General features: G+C 34.5%; 1 long non-coding RNA gene and 1 pseudogene across 1 annotated transcript; both read left to right on the top strand.

Annotated features, from left to right (window-relative positions):
- Window positions 1–3,706: 3,706 nt before the first annotated feature.
- LOC112003686 (geraniol 8-hydroxylase-like) lies at window positions 3,707–10,709 on the top strand (annotated as a pseudogene).
- A 923-nt stretch (window positions 10,710–11,632) lies between these two features.
- Window positions 11,633–12,973, top strand: LOC136067395 (uncharacterized). Its single transcript, XR_010628871.1, has 2 exons — window positions 11,633–11,679; window positions 12,516–12,973. It is a non-coding gene; the product is annotated as an uncharacterized LOC136067395 (long non-coding RNA).
- The last annotated feature ends 4,873 nt before the right edge of the window (window positions 12,974–17,846 follow it).

The following is a 17,846-nucleotide window of genomic DNA, read 5'->3' as shown; positions in this document are numbered from 1 at the left end:
TACTACAAGAGAACAATAATGGGGTACTCACTCCTCTTATATGAATGGTGAGTTCCACTTTAATTAAATGAGTTCGAGTACTAGTACAGACCCATACTTCCTAATATGCAAAAATCATTGTAACAAGGTTGAGTAGTGGCACACCCTGCTATGCACTAGTGGTATATACCCATGGGCTTATTAAAAACCTAAGTGGCACTGTACCATAAGGCGTGGAGCAATATTACACAAGCGAGCTTCTTTTTTTGGTTTTTCAAAAAAAGGACACTTTACTTTATTGCAACCACTTTTATATGGACCTACCCATTTTTTCTACTACTTACCATCGATCACTTCAGCAAATTGTAAAATTGGTGTTCGTGTGTTGCTTTAAAAACTTAAGGAAGTGAATAACAATGTAATATGCTTCTATAAAGTCGTTTTGCTATAGATGTAGGAGGTTTTGCAGCACTATGCATGAAACTTTACTAGTTCTTTCATTCAGATCTAAATTCTTATGGATTCCATGTGTTTTCGCCAAGGCAAAAAGCATGATGAGGACTACTACAAAATTTTATTGTCTTTTCTTTTTTGTGGGAGGAAAAATTGAACGAACAAAAAAACAAGAATAAAAATATGACCTATTAAAAAAATGCAATTTCCCACTTGAAGGGGTTTGATTTGTTTAAAGTTTTTTTCTTTTTTTAAGAATGAATTTTGTAGCAAGGTTGTGAGCTATAAAGTTTCCATTTCTACGAACATGAGAAAAACTATGTAATAATTCTAGCATCCAGAATCAAATTAAAGGCCGAAAGAAGCCACTAAAGAAGAGGACTCCTTTAGAGCATTTATCATTATCTCTGTATCCTCTTCTAAAATTGCCGAACTAATGCCTATGTCAAGAGAGAGAACTCCAAAGCCCTACCAGCAACAAGGGCTTCTAGATCCACAATATAATGAGGGAGAGAAACATGAAACATGATGATTTGAGTCGATTAAGAGCTAAATCAATCTAATTGAATAAGTAAACTATGTTTTCTTACTCCTAAAAGTAATTGAAAAAATTAAAGGTTATAGCCTGCATAGTTGTCATGTGACTCATGTCATTTTGTTTTTATTGTAATTATCTACCCCACCTCCATCCCCACATCTCGAACCAGAGGCGGCATTTGACTATCGAGTAACATTAGCTAGTTGTTATGTCATTGAATATTATTATACAATTTCTCAAAAAATAGTGGGTTCCAATTAACTCAACTGGTAAAGTCTCTAATAGTTAAATAAGAGATTCGGCGTTCAATCCTCGCCTACACCAAAAACCAATTGGTGTCTTGGTCTGATGATAAAAAGCATTATCAGGAACGGACTCCATAGGTTGAAACTCTCTCCCAAAAAAAAAGTTTCTCAAAAAATGTATGTTTGTCAATATATTATTATTATTATTATTATTATTATTATTATTATTATTATTATGGGAGGGCTTTTATCAACAAAAATAAAATTATATTTAGAGGAGGGTTCAAGTGGCAGTTACATGCCAAAAATAACGGCCTTACCCTAAGAGCATTCACAACCAGAAATGTCATCATATTCTATTTTACCATCCCAAAAAGCTACTTTATCAATTATACCATACCATTTTATAACACACCCAACATCCCAACTTTTATTTTCCCATCCAATACAAAAATAATATATCTATAAATAAAATAATATATCCCAACTCCATCTCTATTCTCTCCCATCTCTCTTCTCCTGCCACTGCAACCACCTACACCTGCCACCCCCACCACGAACAAACCCAAAAAAAGCTACCAAACTAAAACAAATCACCACTACATCATTGCCTAAAAACTAAACTTTCAAGCAGCTAAATTAAACGTTTAAACAACAACAACAAATTAGCAAGCAATCAACAACCATTAAAACCACCACCATCAATACACCTCCACCACCATCATCACAAATCCAACACCACCCACAACAAGCAAACCCATCACCCACAGCAAGCAAACCCAACCCATTAGCAAGCAAACCCAACACCACCCATACCTCCGACCAAAACCCATCACCCACAGCCAACACCACCATACCGATCCACGCCAAAACCCATCACCCACAACCCACCACCACATCACACCAATCTAGAAACCCAGAAACCAACTAATCTCTACTGTCAAAAACCCACAAGAAAGCACCAATCTCCATTGCCTGAAACCCGCAAGAACTCACCGATCTCCACTGCTAGAAACCCACGGCCCAAAATGCCAATCCACCACAATCCTCAGCCCCAAACCCACCAAGCAAACCAACCAAAATTCGATTAGCAATCCTCAGCCCCTTGACCACGATGATCTCACCTCTGTAATCGTCCCCACAAAATTCTCCTTCTTCGCCACTCCAACACCTTTTATTTAGGCCCAAAGCTCCAACACCTTCCCTAAAGACAGAGAGGGGGAGATGAGAGAAGTCAGAGACATTGAGAAAGAGAAAGTTGAGAGAGAAAGAGTCTGACACAAAGAGGAGAGAGAAAGAATAAAAGGGATTAAAATATCATTATTTTGTTTTGGCATAGTGCTATAGTACCATCATACATTTACGATGGTCCTGTATCACTATGCCAAAAAAATTTACAATTTATGTTGTTGAGACAAATTGAGTCTGAATGCTAATATATACTTACATTTGGCATTTGCAAGTCCAGCTGTGAATGCTTTAAGGGCAGACAGTTTTTGAATTTAACATTTTCTGACATTACATGCGCTCACGTCAAAAAATATATTGTTCTCAAATTGTCAAAAATTATATCAGGCTTAATTATACCAAACTTCAACTTAGCACTCTCTTGAAATTTGTGATTAAGGTAACATGCAAGTCATTGTCCTCTACAATGTCTCCATTTATTCTCCAATGACCTTTCGGTTTTTTTTTTTTTTTTTTAATAGAAAGACGTCTAAAGTTAAAATTCATCTACTCCTACTTGAAATATTAAAAATTATATATTTAAAAATTATAACTATAATATAATTAAGAGTATTCATATCAGCTCCTACAAAAATTTCTACCTATTTTAGCATAAAAACTTACCTTTTTTTATTTTTTTTTCAACCAAAAAAAAAAACTTATCTTTTTCTATTTTAGATACTTACTTTTTAAAATACTCTTACATCAGATTATCTATTTTACACTACATTTATTAAAATATCAATATTTTTATTTTTTTAATTCTTTCTCTTTTTTTACACACAACAACCACTATCCACTCTTCTTCTTTATCCTTCAGATACGTAAAAAAGAATAAACAATAAAATATAAAATAAATAGTGTCAGTATAAATTTACAAGATTATTGTAACAAACTTGTAAATTTATACAATTATATATAGACTGATGTAGATAATTTTTTAGTAAAATTGTGTAAATTCTACACATTTTTCTATTATACATGGTGTGAATACTCTAATATTAGCTATTAGCTACTCTAATATTAGCCATTGTTACTCTCTCTCTCTCTCTCTCTCTCTCTCTCTCTCTCTCTCTCTCTCTCTCTCTCTCTCTCTCTTCTCTCTCTCTCTCTCTCTCTCTCTCTCTCTCTCTCTCTCTCTCTCTCAGTGTGCGTGTTGTTTTGTTCTGCTTGTTGTCTATAAAGGAGAACAGTGAAAGATAGTGTTGTATTGTATCATTCCTCACTTTGCTCTTTTCTCCTGGCGATCAGAGTTCATAAAAAAATGGATTTCTTGAGCGGTACAATATGTCTTTGCCTCACTTGGCTCTTAATCCAAGCCTTGCATATAATTTTTAGAAGCAAAGCAATCCCCAAAAAACTTCCACCAGGTCCAAAACCTTTTCCATTGGTTGGAAACCTCTTAGAGGTTGGTGACAAACCCCATAAGTCCCTAACAAAACTTTCCAAGGTCCATGGCCCCATAATGAGCGTAAAACTAGGCCAAGTAACCACAATAGTCATTTCTTCAGCAGCTATGGCCAAAGAAGTCCTTCAAATACATGACCAACAATTGTCCAATCGAACCATCCCAGATGCACTCCGAGCCCACAGACATGACTAGTTTAGCTTGGCAAGTATACCTGTTTCAACCCGGTGGAGAAACCTTCGCAGAATATGCATGGAACAACTATTTGCCAACAAGACACTTGATGCTAACCAAGCTATAAGGTACGAGAAGGTGCAAGACCTCCCAGCTGATACTCATCAAAGCAGCCTAAACGGTGAAGCAGTAGATATTGGGGGAGCTGCTTTCAAGATCACGCTTAATCTATTATCAAACACCATTTTTTCGGTGGATTTGGCTGACTCCAATTCTGACACGGCTAGAGAGTACAAGGAGATTGTTTGGAATATCATGAAAGAGGTTGGGAGACCAAACTTGGCAGATTATTTTCCTGTGTTAAAAAAGAACTCATAAGGCAACGTATGGAAGTTCACTTTGTAAAGATGTTAGACCTCTTTTGACCGCATGATTACCCAACGGCTCCACTTGAGAAAAGTGTGGTTCTAACACGAGCGAGGATATGTTAGACATCCTTCTCAACATCAGTGAACAAAACAGTGAGGAGATGGACAAAATTAAGATTGAGCAATTGTTCCTGGTCAGTATTATTTATTGAGTATTGTTTTTGACACACAAACTGTTTTACATAATTTGATACACATCTCAAAAGTAATTGAAATCATGACTTAAAGTCATAATTTTCAACTTCGAGGTATGTACAAAACTATGTAAAATAGTTTGCATACAACAAATTTAACCCTTATATGTTACCCTCTTTGCTTTGTCTTGAATTTCTTTCATAATTTTTGCTTTCTTTGGAAGAAGAAGAAATTTTATTCAGATTCAAAGAACAGTACCTGCTACAGCAAGTAGAGAGTTTTGCTCTAGAGCACCTTCACACTCTCGTATACAATAAAAAATTGTCTCATATTTTGTGTTCAATGTTATGCTCTATCACGTTTTTAGATTTAGGTTGGCAAACCATATGCAAAAGTGTCTTATTTTGCGCTTTTAGAGTGTTTAAGTGTTATCAAGATTGCTACCCAGGTGCTAAAGTTTATTGTGCTAATCAAAGTTGTTCGACACTTGCTTGCTCGATTGAAATGGCCTGAATTTGACAAATCGAGCTTAAACTCGACCATTCGAAAATTAGGTCTAATGATATGTGATTTCAACTCATTAAATGATTAGGGTTTTTGCAAACAAGTCAAATGCATTTAAGCAAACCCTAATGCACATTAAAAATACTTTTGGATCTACTCTCATATAGATTTAAAGGATTTGTGCCTCTTGCTCTCAAAATCCTCTACCGATTCTTGGAGTCATAAACTAGAGGTTCACGATGTAACATCTCCATAATTGAGGAACTCTGTGGACTCGAAACTGTATTAGGTGATTTTAGTAAGTTTTACTTGGAATATGGTTATTTGTTATTGTAAAACTTCTAATAAATTAGTGGATTTGATTTACCTTGGGATTAATAAGTTAAATCATTCCTAGGTTTTTACTATGGAATTTTGATTCTATTGGTTTTTTTGGACATCATATATCATCGTCTTCTAAATTTCCGTAACTTTTCTATATGCTCAATATTGTAATTGTTTGATTAACCAAAGTTGTTCATAATTTATTTAATTAATAACTTGGCCTGAAAATTGGTTAATAACTATTTTGGCAAGGTCTAAAAACCAATCATGCTCCACCAATCAAAACTTAAAATATATTGTTTTTTCTTTCTTTATAAAATAATAAAAGTGTAAAATGGAAATAAATCATACACAGGGAAAGTTATGATTAAAGGAATATAAAGTGAAATACAAAAAATAAGATAGAGGATTCTGTTCCTTACATTACTTGCACCCCACCAGAAAAATAACACCATACTTCCTTTATATATAGAAATAGTACATTCATATTTCATTGATCTAAATAGAAATTAAAATTTTAAGACAAAATCTGTTTACGTACAACCCATTAAGGTCCAAATAAAAAGTATCTAAAAACGTTCACATGCAGAGACTTAGAAAAACTGTAAAATCAACAAGTTGAATTTTCCCTTTCCTAGCTAATGAGATGTCTCCACACTTATTCGCTTCCCTGTAACAATGGTCCACATTCACTTAAGGAATTTGGGAAATCAACATCCTGCAGTCATCAACAAGATAAGAAAATGGGCCATTAGTGGAATTAGTGTTCAATATCACAACCGCTACAGATTTAGCAACTCTGCCGTAGACAAGTAATCTGACAAATTCTTTCATAATTAGTTATTTATTTACTTTACTTATGAATAATGAATATAGTTTGTGCTACAAAAAGAAATTCCAACTTCTTTTCGTTATGGATTAGGACCTATTTGTTGCGGGCACTAATTCAACTTCAGCCACACTGGAATGGGCAATGGAAGAGCTACTCCACAATCCAGAAGCATTGTCAGGAGCCAAAGCAGAGCTAGAGCAAGTAATTGGCAAAGGCAACCAGTAGAGGCTCCAGGAATTTTTCTCAGGACGTTCCTTAAAAAACAAAAATTACACAATCTAATAAAAAGAGAAATTCATATATTAACAACAACAATAATCAAAAAATATACAAATATATAAAGTTTACAATTGTTTTCTACGAGTTTTTATATTTTGAAATCGTTGCGTAATAGTCTCATTATCAATGTTACAAGTTACATCTCTTTCAATGTATACAACCAAGCAATCATTCATCCATTGATCTCTCATTCGATTGTGCAGTTCATTCTTTATTTATTTCATTGCTAAAAAATCTACTGTTGCAGTGGTGACAAGAATGGTCAAAACTAACTTCACAAGCAAATAGACTGATGGATAAGTCTCATGCTTCCCTGTCTTCACTAAATTTTCAGCAAGTTCACCAACTCCTTGTAGCTCTATAAATAAGTCATTATTACACATATCAAAAATGTAATTCTGAAGTTGAGAGCCAAGTGCCAAAATATCTGTCCTAAGAAAATCAGATGGATAGAACTTTGCTAGATGTATCAACTTTTTCTTATCAAAAGCCACAAATGAATTACTTGGATTCAAGCAAACCATACAAAGAAGCAAATCAGTATTCACCTCTGAAAAAACGGTTGTTAAGCTCTTGAAGTTGCAAATCTATGACTGTGCAGAATAGCTCAACACGATAATGATGTAAATTTGTATTTTGTTGGGTGTTGCGCCGCGGCCTCCAACTAACTACAAATATTTCATCCATGTTAAAGATAGAAAATCATCTTCAATAATCTCAAGTATATCAACAACAGCAGAAAACATCAAAATCAAGTTTAGAATAGTCTCATAATATGATCCCCAACGTGTATCACCAGGACGTTTAAGATTTGTCTCTGGATTCAAACCTTGTCCGCTTCTAGGTACACCATTCTCTAATTCTTCTTTAATTTTGGAAAATTGTGCATCTAGAAGAGCATCTCGTCTCTTATAAGAGCCTCCAACAATAGTTACTAAATTACAAATCACATAAAAAAATTCAGCAATATTAATGTAATTTTTAGCAACGGCTACAAGAGTCAATTGAAGTTGATGAGCAAAACAGTGAACATAAAATGCTGACTTATTCTCTTTCAAAATTAAAGTTTTGAGACCATTGATATCACCTTGCATATTACTAACCCCGTCATAACCTTGCCCACGTAGTTTCAATAAATTCAAATTATGTTCACAAAGTAAACATTCAATAGCATATTTGAGTGACAAAGCGGTAGTACTTGCTACATGTACAATACCAAGGAACCGCTTTATAATAATTCCTTTTTTGTTCACATAACGAAGAACAAGGGTGATTTGCTCTTTCATTAAGATATCACGTGATTCATCAACTAATATTGAAAAGAACTCATTGTCAAGATCCTTGATGATGGCTTTGGATGTTTCACATGCAATTGCATTCACAATATCTTTTTGAATTTCATGGTGGGTATGCTTGCAATTTTTCGGAGCTTTTTGCAACACTTTTTGATAGATTCATTGTAATCCCCCAAATATTGTAGAAGCTCAAGGAAATTTCTTTTATCACTTGAACCTTAAGATTTATCATGACCACGAAAAGATAATCCCCGGCATAAAAGGAATCTTATGCAATCAACTATTACATTTAATTGAACCCAAAATTCAATTTTATCTTGATTTGATTGCTTAACCAAAACACTTTGAATGTGTTGCTTTTCCTTCATTAGATCTTCACTCTTCTTGACAACTTGGTTATGAGCACTATTAACTCCTCCAACATGGAAATTTAACTTCTCTTTCTGAATCCAAAATTTGAATCCCTTCGTTATGAAAGTCTCACCTCCTCCTTGCTTATGAACATCTTGCCCAAATAGGTAATAATATAAACAAAATATTGTATCCTTGTCTATACTATATTCTAACCAGTTTCTATTTACATACCATTCGGATCTAAATCGACGGGGCTTTCTAGAAAAATCTATTAAAGGGTAACATGGTTTTGGAGAACAGGTCAACAATGGACTTTTTGTAAATAAAATCTTCTTATTTCATCATGATTATTAGGATGATAAGATAATATCTTTTCTCGTAGTTCAGGATCTGAAGGAAGATTTTCTAAGTTAAAGTCAACAAGAATTCCCTTAGAAGATGAAAATGAATCTTGCATAGGAAATGAATCTTGCACAAGAGATTAATCTTGGGTACGTGGTTTTCTTATCAAATATTTGTCCATAATTCTAGCAAAAGAATAAACAATAAACTATAAGTTCATTTGAAATATTAATAAAATTATTAATTATTATTGTTTAGTTGTTTCATTAATTTGTTTGTCTTTTATAAGTTATAATTTGTTGTATTGTTGTTTCATTAATTATAAAATTATTAATTGTTGTTTAGCCTAACATAATTTAATTTGTTTGTCTTTTATAATGTATTGGTTAATTAAATTATTAATTATTGTTGTTTAGTTTCTTCATTATTTTTCTTTACTAACTACTAGCAGTCTAGCACACACCCCATTGTGCAATAGCACACACCCCATGTGCATTATTCATGGCTCAACCCACTGCCTAATGCCTAACATAATTTAATTTTTTGTCTTTTTATAATGTACTGGTCAGTTAGCCTTTACTGCCTCTACCTATCCACTTTCTCAATTCAAATATCCCACCCCACGGCCCCATGGTCCCATCCATCCCCCACTGAACAGACAAGAGTCACAAGAGCCAATCAACATTACACAAAACATTAAAGATATAAAACATTCACAACACACAAAATTCACAATATATAAAACGACAAACTCACAAACGAATAAAGTCAAAATGTCAAATAAAGTTATTAATAAAGGAAATTACAGTTCAAAGAGAAAGAGAGAGAATCAGATAAAGAGAGAGAGAGTCTTATTTCAGTTCAAAGAGAAAGAGAGAGAGAGCTCCACTCTCACTCTCAGAGCAAAGCAAACTCAAAGATGTAAGAGAGAAAAAGAGAGAGAAGTAAAGAACGAAGATACCTTGAGGGAGGCCTGAGGGGCGGCGCCGTGGCAGCACGTCGAGGCGAGGACTCAAGGCCAAGTGTCTCAAGCAAAGCAATCTCTAATCCAATCAGACCGATCTCCGATCTCGCTGATGCTCGATGTGCTCTGTTGCTCGAGTTTGAGGCAATGCCGATGTGCTTGGTCTGTTGGTCGTCGTTGTTGATGAGGTTTTTTCCCTTTAGGTTAGGATTTCTGATTTCAGTTTTGCTTTACCATTTAATCAATTGGCGGACGCATATTGGGTTTTGGTTGGGTTTTTTTTTTTTTTTTTTTTTTTGAGAATCTGTTTGGGTTGGCCCGGTTGGGTATTTAGTTAATAAAAATTTAATTATTTTGATTTAAAAATCTGTTTGGGGTTAGTTTTGTTTAGAATTGATGCTAGACTTTTTTTCCCTGAGGCGGGCTTGCTATGTTACAATTTTTTTTTCAGATTTTAATTTAATTTTATTGGCATAAAAAGAACTGAGAGTGTTCCTAAAATTTTTTTTGAAGGTTAGACGTATAAAAAATTTTAAATTATTATATATATATATATATAAATAAAAATAAAAACAATTTTCAGGTCAAGGTGGTCCTTGGACCAACCTGACCTGAATGTGGCGCCGCCCCTGAAGGCAACCCAGTTCAAGAATCAGACATTTCTCGGTTACCTTACTTACAAGCAATAGTCAAAGAAACATTGCGGCTGCATCCAGCAATTCCTAGTTTAGTTCCTAGGAAAGCCCAAGTAGATGTTGAGATCAGTGGCTACATTATTCCAAAAGGTGCACAAGTGCTAGTGAATGCATGGGCTATAGGGCGAGACCCAAGGTCGTGGAACAATGCAAAATCATTCATGCTAGAGAGGTTTTTGGGGTCGGAAATTGATGTTATAGGACTGAACTTTGAGCTAATACCATTTGGTGGTGGAAGAACATGTCCTGGTTTGCTACTGGCAATTCGAATGTTACATTTGATGTTGGGTTCACTCATCCAGGCCTTCAATTGGAAGCTTGAAGATGGGGTTAAACCTGTGGACATGAACATGAATGATAAGATTGGCAAAACCTTTCGAAGAGTTCATCCACAAACAGCTGTCCCTATTCCAGTGTAAAAGTAATGTAAAACGGGTTGAATGATGTAGTTTATTGGTTGTCGCTTAAATTACTACTGGCCCCTACCCCTACAATACAATATTAATCATAAAGGTGATTCTGTTTTTGTTTTTTTTTTTTTTTTTTAAGGAATAAGTAGTTTTTATTAATGTATAAATCATCCAAAATTACAGGAATAAGATCTTATGGGATGTCTTCCAACCAAACATTCATCAGTTCATGAGCTAAAGCACTTACCTAACGTCTAAGTGGGAAAACTGGTGCAACCTCAAGTATTGAGCAACAAACTATGATTCATGAAATCACATGAGACCATGCCTGGTAAGTATTGCTAGGCATGGGTTAAATAACCAAATTGATGATAGCTTAAAACCAATATTTCCCCTTTCGAGGTTTTTTTAAATAAAAACCAAAATCAAACTCGGATATCAAGACAAAAAAAAGTTCATTTATTGTATCATGCGTTGTTGACATCCACTGACCACGTTTATTATAAGGCCAATTTATAAACTTTTTATAATAAATCGGTAGGAGCTTTAACATTTCCCTATTAGGAAACAAATTAACTATATTTCATATATTGCTTCAAGGTCAATAGGATTTAATGATCTCAATTAATAAAATTAATGAAAAATAAAGTTTATCACTTCTTCTCAAAATAAAAATAAAAATAAAAAATTTTAAAAACAATTTAAAAAAAAAAAAAAAAAAAAAAAAGGTGTTTAGTGGCAATCAAGATGTTTTGTGGGGGAAATTCTTAGGTGATCCAGGATTACAAGGTCAACTTGCTGACCTTGTAGTCCCAGCCAATAGAAAAGAAACACATCATTAAAAACAGCTAATATCAGCTTCTATGTCATGTCACTGAAAAACAATACACACTTTAACTTCTGTTAATCCAAAAACGTTAACCCTCTGTTGAAATTCAAATTTTGAATTGGAAATTGGGTGGGTTCAGTGAAGGTAAAAACTGAAAAAGAGAGAGAGGGTTCAGTGAAGGTAACCCTCTCTCTGTGTGTACATCATCACCACCACCGCCACTTCCTTCCATCTCAACGTTGGCAACATTTATGCACTTGTAAGGTACCAATTTTGTTCCTTTTTTTGTGGTACAGAAATTGCTTACTGAAATGCTTCATAGAGATTCATTTTTCCAAACTTCTTGCTATTGTGGCCTTGTGTTCTTATTATTAGGCGCTGTGGGTTCATGTTAGTGTGGTGCTGAAATCTGATTTTTCTTTTGGATTTTATTCATTAGGATTTGATATGGACAACAGTTATAATGATACGAGATACTTGCACCTAACGAACAATAACATGGGGCTAGTACTTTGCAACAATACCAAAATCTAGAGTTAGAAAAAAAAAAAAAAAAAAAAAAAAAAAAAAAGCAAATATTTGTTCATTAGTTGGGTGTATCTCATTTTCACCTTTTTAAGTCTTTTTTTTATAGGAAGTTTGAAGTGGGTCATTGCCATAGAATCATATTTCGTATTTTCGTCTTGCATTTTAGTTCATTTTTATATTTTAAAAATGAACAAAGTTGTACTTAATATTTGATTTTGATAGAAGCTAAAAAGATAATTTTGAAGTTGATCTTTGTCCATATAAAGGAGTTATTTAGCATTGACCTCTAATTCAATAGGCAATTGTCCCCTTGTTATTCACATTATTACTAAATGTCCCACAATTTTTTCAATGGCATAGAAAATTGCTTGTTGAAAAGCTTCATAGAGTTTTGGTTTGTCTAAACTTGTGGCTTTGTATTCATGTTAACATGGAACTAAAATAAGTTAATTAAATTTCTTGTCCTATATCAAGTTAAATAATTTTACATTATTTCACTTTTCTTTTGTCATTTCGGTTTGATTTGTGATTTTTATAGCACTTTATGTTTAATTTGATGTATGAGGCTTCAGCATGCATGCAGCGTGGATGTGCGAGGCTTCAGCAAGCTAAGAATGATGATGAGGATTAACATCATCAATTTAGCATGGATGGCGTAAATATCTTGCAACAGAAATAGAAGATGCAAATGACTAGCAACATTGATAAAAGTATGAGCAATAGGTGGAGTGGTTCCTTTATCCAAGGGAGCTGTTAGTAGTTGATTAGAGTTAGAATTCAGCCAATAAATTCCTAGTTTTTAGGTAGAGCTATCGGATTGAGATATGTTCAATTGTCTTATATTAATTCTAGAAATTCTCCTCTTGTTGGTTGTAGCCAGAAGCGTTGGGGGTAGCTAAAATTTGTTTGGGGTTTGATGTAGACATTATATTGTGTTTGGTCTATGTATATCCTGTTGGTTCTCTTGTATTTGATATTATTTTGGCTAAATGGCATTTAAATAAATCACATTTGTGAATTATGTCATTTATTTGGATTATTTTACAATCTATTTGAAGAAAAACTATTTGTTTTTGCCTTTATTATGCAAATTTATTTTACAAGTCATTGGAAATATGTTTTGAGTGTTCAATAAATCTTTTACACTAAAGTATCATAATTTTTCTCAAGAACAGTCTAGTATGAAAATGATAATTGGCCTTAATTCTACTTGTGAAAATAAACACTCTATGCCAACAACAAAACACTCTTTTGCGTGAATTTGGATATGCCTATCAAGTGTCTTGATGGAACAATGGCAAAACTAAATAGCAATTTTGTTTACAAATTTAAAAATTATTTTTAAAAAAGTTCCACCAAATGTACCATTGCTTGATGAATTGCCCCTAATGTAGCTATGGTGCTTAACTGCTTATACATATTATACGACATTGTGACTCCACATGCAATTGGCCATCTTCATCTTGTGTAAAGGAATAAAGGCCTGTAGCACACTAACATCAAGTCCTGTTCATATACTTCATTGAGAAGAGTTGTTACGTTAAGCTCTTGGTGAATCAGAATTTTAAAAGTAGAAAAGAAGAAATAGTTACTTCAAGGGTAACCAGCATCCTGAATTGAGAGAGAAAGAGATAAGAACAATTTGGTTAATTTTCTGGATGCTTCTCATTATGTTGCTTATTAGTTTATATACAAGAGTTCCTTAATCCTTTTCCCGCAAAAACTAACTGAACACCTCAACTAACATACCAACACATACTAGCAATTCAGTAATACTAACATACAATGCAATCCACCAATCTTTCAATACACCATTAAACTAGACACCTAACATTACCCCCTCCACTAAAACATTTTGCCCACAAGATGTGGAAATTGCTGCTGAAGATCAAACAAGTCCTCCCAAGTAGCATCATCAGAGGAGCCCCCTTGCCACTTATAAATCAAAAGCTGAGTAATGATTCTATTGCGTAGCTGGCATGATCTGGTCTGCAGAACAACCACAGTTTCAGAGGCAAGGATGCCTTGAGAATTGACAGAAGGCAAAAGTGAAAGAGGCACTGTTTTGTGTCCCAATTTGGCTTTCAAACAAGAGACAGGGAACACGGTGAATAAAGAAGGTTAAAGGCCTGCTACAAACAGACAATTGAAAGAATTCAACAAATTTTGTTGTTCAGCAACAACATATTCTCTATTTTTTTCTAAATATTGATCTGACTAATACTAAACCTGGAAAAAAAAAAAAAAAGTGCATGAAGTTAAGATACTTTAACAGCAGTCCACACAAGCAAATAATAAACAACACAACAGAATAGAAAATCCAACTTACCACTCCTGCATAATGAACAATGGTTCACACTAAAGCATTATCGGGAACATAATTTTGTAATTTAATGCCATAGAGGACATAAATAACTAGCCCACTGTTCTTTTTCTGTATAAGAACTAATTTTTTTGCAAGAACAGAAACACAGTAAAAATTTAAACTTTTGACCTTCTAATAAGCAGGTTTCATAGTGACACATGATATACCAAAATATGCCAAAAGGTAGCCTAGAGCAAATTAATTTTAGAACCTATTATCATTAAAATGAACCCAAAAATTGCTTGAAAAATATGAAACTTTAGTGCAGTGTAATGAAAATGGTGTACACCACAAAGAAGGAAAAAAACCAGAAGAAAAGAAATTGAAACAGAGCAATAGCAACTCTGTACCCAAGCCGTGATGTCCTTATGCCATACTAGAAATTAATTTCCTTCTTTATAAAAGGCCTTCCACAGTTCCACCTAAATACAGAGCTACCCACAAGCACAATAAGAAATGTAAATAAAGTCAGCTTATCAACTGTTGAGCCAACTATAACATCCATCTGAGGGCTGAGGCCACTTGTTACATTGGGTGCAAGCACCTCATATCATTATAACTGTTGTCCATATCAAATCCTAAACAATTAAATTCAAAAGAAAAAAAAAATCAGATTTCAGCACCACACTAACATGAACCCACAGCCCTTAATAATAAGTACACAAGGCCACAGCAACAAGAAATTTGGAAAAATGAATCTCTAAGAAGCATTTCAGCAAACAGTTTCTGATGAGGAAGACACAAGAAGATTATTATTTAGTATTATTTATGATTGCAAGCCCATTGTATTTTTATGTTTTAGGTCCTATTAGTTTATTGGGCTTTTAGTTATTGGGCTTTTAGTATTTTAATTTAGAAGTAAGGTTATTTTTGTAATAAGGCAATTAGGGTTTCCTAGCCAATTAGAACTAGGGTTTAGCAATCCTTTATAAGCAACTTATTGTACTCCTTGAGGAGATAGTTGATATTTTGATGAATGAAAAAAATGGCCATTTGGTCTTTCTTTGGTCTGGTGCTGACTCCAGGTCTACCCTAGGTGCTGACTCCTAGTGGTTTTCCCGCTTGGTGCTGACTCCAAGCAAGGCCTAGGTGCTGACTCCAAGCAAGGCCTAGGTACTGACTCCTAGGTCATATCCCTTTATTTTTCTATTGTTTAGTTTTCGTTCTGGTTGTCCTGCGTCATATTTGGTATCAGAGCAAACACCGATCCGTTGAAGAATTACCACAGGAAAGAATCAAAAAAAAAAAATCACATACCCAAAAAAAAAAAAAAAAAAAGTTGCTGTCCTATAATTGTGCTACCCGTCAGAAGACTCTCATTGCAGAGATTTTTCTTTTCAGTTTTGAACCCACTCAATTAAGGAGCCAAGCCCATGACTATCAAGTGCAGTAAGTTAACCACTGACAAGGTGAGCTATGGTAATATCTGACGCACCTTATTTTGATGGTGATGATACTTATCCACGAGATTTTGTCAACTGGATAAATGGGATGAGCAATTCTTTGAGCAAGCAAATTGGGCAGATAATAAAAAGGTTAGGTATGCCAAGTTGAAGTTAAGAGGTCACGCACAAAGGTTTTGGAAGAAGCTTGAATATTTCCGCTATGTGGATTATGAACCTGCCATCAGTGTGTGGGAAGATATGAAAGAAAAGCTTTGTGATGAGTATTTGTCACCATACTATCGAGCTAAGTATCTACCCCAATCTCAGTGTGGTGCTTTTCAAGTTGAAGCAAATACGATGAATCCTCATTCTCATCCCATTTCATGTCCTCAATGCACTTTTGAACAATCTACCAAGGAAATATCTACCAGGGAAGTAACAGAATTAACTGTAAAGCTCATGAAAGACATTCAAGACAGGATTGCTCAACACAAGAAGACTCAATCCGATTCAATTGGGAAACCAAGGACATTAGATCACAATGAACTTCTTGCTGCCCCAATAGGAGACAACATTGATGATGATATCTTGGTCGTTGAGAATCCTCCAACAACACCAAAGTCTAATGTTGACACAAACGTACATGCCTCAACAAGTGTTACTTTAACATGCGTGCAGGGAAATGAATCTATTGAAGAGCAGCAAGGTGAAGAGATGGCGCCTAAAGAGAGTATTACATTAGAGGGTGCACATGATGTGAAAGTTGAAGTTGTTGAATGTGTTTCTGATCAACCCTCCACAGTCCTTGAAGATCTACATCTTAGTGAAGTCGAAGAGGTTAAAACTACAATGCTTCATATGGTTCATAAGGTTCAAGACAAGATTATACTGATTCCACATATTGATTTTGTTATTCCAAATGAGTTTGATGTGGTGGAATTCAAGGTTTTTCTTTTCCCTGTGCTCCCTAAGGTGATTCTAGATTTGAAGCAAGTGTTACTTGTCAGCATCCTAATCCTTCAACACTTTAGAACTCGAGGTCGAGTTTTCTCCAACCAGAGGAGAATGATGAGGGAGACACAAGAAGATTATTATTTAGTATTATTTATGATTACAAGCCCATTGTATTTTTATGTTTTAGGTCCTATTAGTTTATTGGGCTTTTAGTATTTTAATTTAGAAGTAAGGTTATTTTTGTAATAAGGCAATTAGGGTTTCCTAGCCAATTAGAACTAGGGTTTAGCAATCCTTTATAAGCAACTTATTGTACTCCTTGAGAAGATAGTTGATATTTTGATGAATGAAAAAAATGGCCATTTGGTCTTTCTTTGGTCTGGTGCTGACTCCAGGTCTACCCTAGGTGCTGACTCCTAATGATTTCTCCGCTTGGTGCTGACTCCAAGCAAGGTCTAGGTGCTGACTCTTAGGTCATATCCCTTTATTTTTCTATTGTTTAGTTTTCGTTCTGGTTGTCCTGCGTCAGTTTCTGTACCACAAAAAAAGGAACAAAATTGGTACCTTACAAGTGCAAAAATGTTGCCAATGTTGAGATGGAAGGAAGTGGCAACCAAACGGTGGTGGTGATGATGAACACAGAGAGAGAGAGCTCCAAAAATGAAGATTGAAAATGAAAAGCTTTTTGTTTTTTCAGTTTTTACCTTCACCGAACCCGCCCAATTTCCAAATCAAAATTTGAATTTCAAAAGAGGGTTAACGTTTTTGGATTAACGTTAGTTAAAGTGTGTATTATTTTTCAATGACGTGACATGGAAGCTGATATCACCTGTTTTTAATGATGTGTTTCTTTTCTATTGGCTAGGACTACAAGATCAGCTTGCTAACCTTGTAGTCGTGGATCACCTAAGAATTTCCCGTTTTGTGGTAGTCTTACACATTTTATACCTACTTTGGGCATTTAACAGTAACTTTAGACATTCAACGTACAGCAAAACTTAGGCAATTTCCACAGTAAACCCAAGTGTCAAATCATTTATAGAGCAACAACTCACTGATAGATCAACAGCATAGCACTTGAAGCAGGTGCGAGAAGCATGAGATTGGTTGTGATGTCTAACAGCGGCAATCATATAAATTAATCCAATCTAATCCATGCACATTCATTATTCTAGTGTTTAATTGCAACCTTGAAAATA

This window comes from Quercus suber, unplaced genomic scaffold (genome assembly GCF_002906115.3).
Source record: "Quercus suber isolate HL8 unplaced genomic scaffold, Cork oak 2.0 scaffold_70, whole genome shotgun sequence".
NCBI classification, from domain to species: domain Eukaryota; kingdom Viridiplantae; phylum Streptophyta; class Magnoliopsida; order Fagales; family Fagaceae; genus Quercus; species Quercus suber.
Note: the sequence above shows the minus strand (reverse complement) of the source record. Positions and strands in the feature narration are given on the sequence as shown.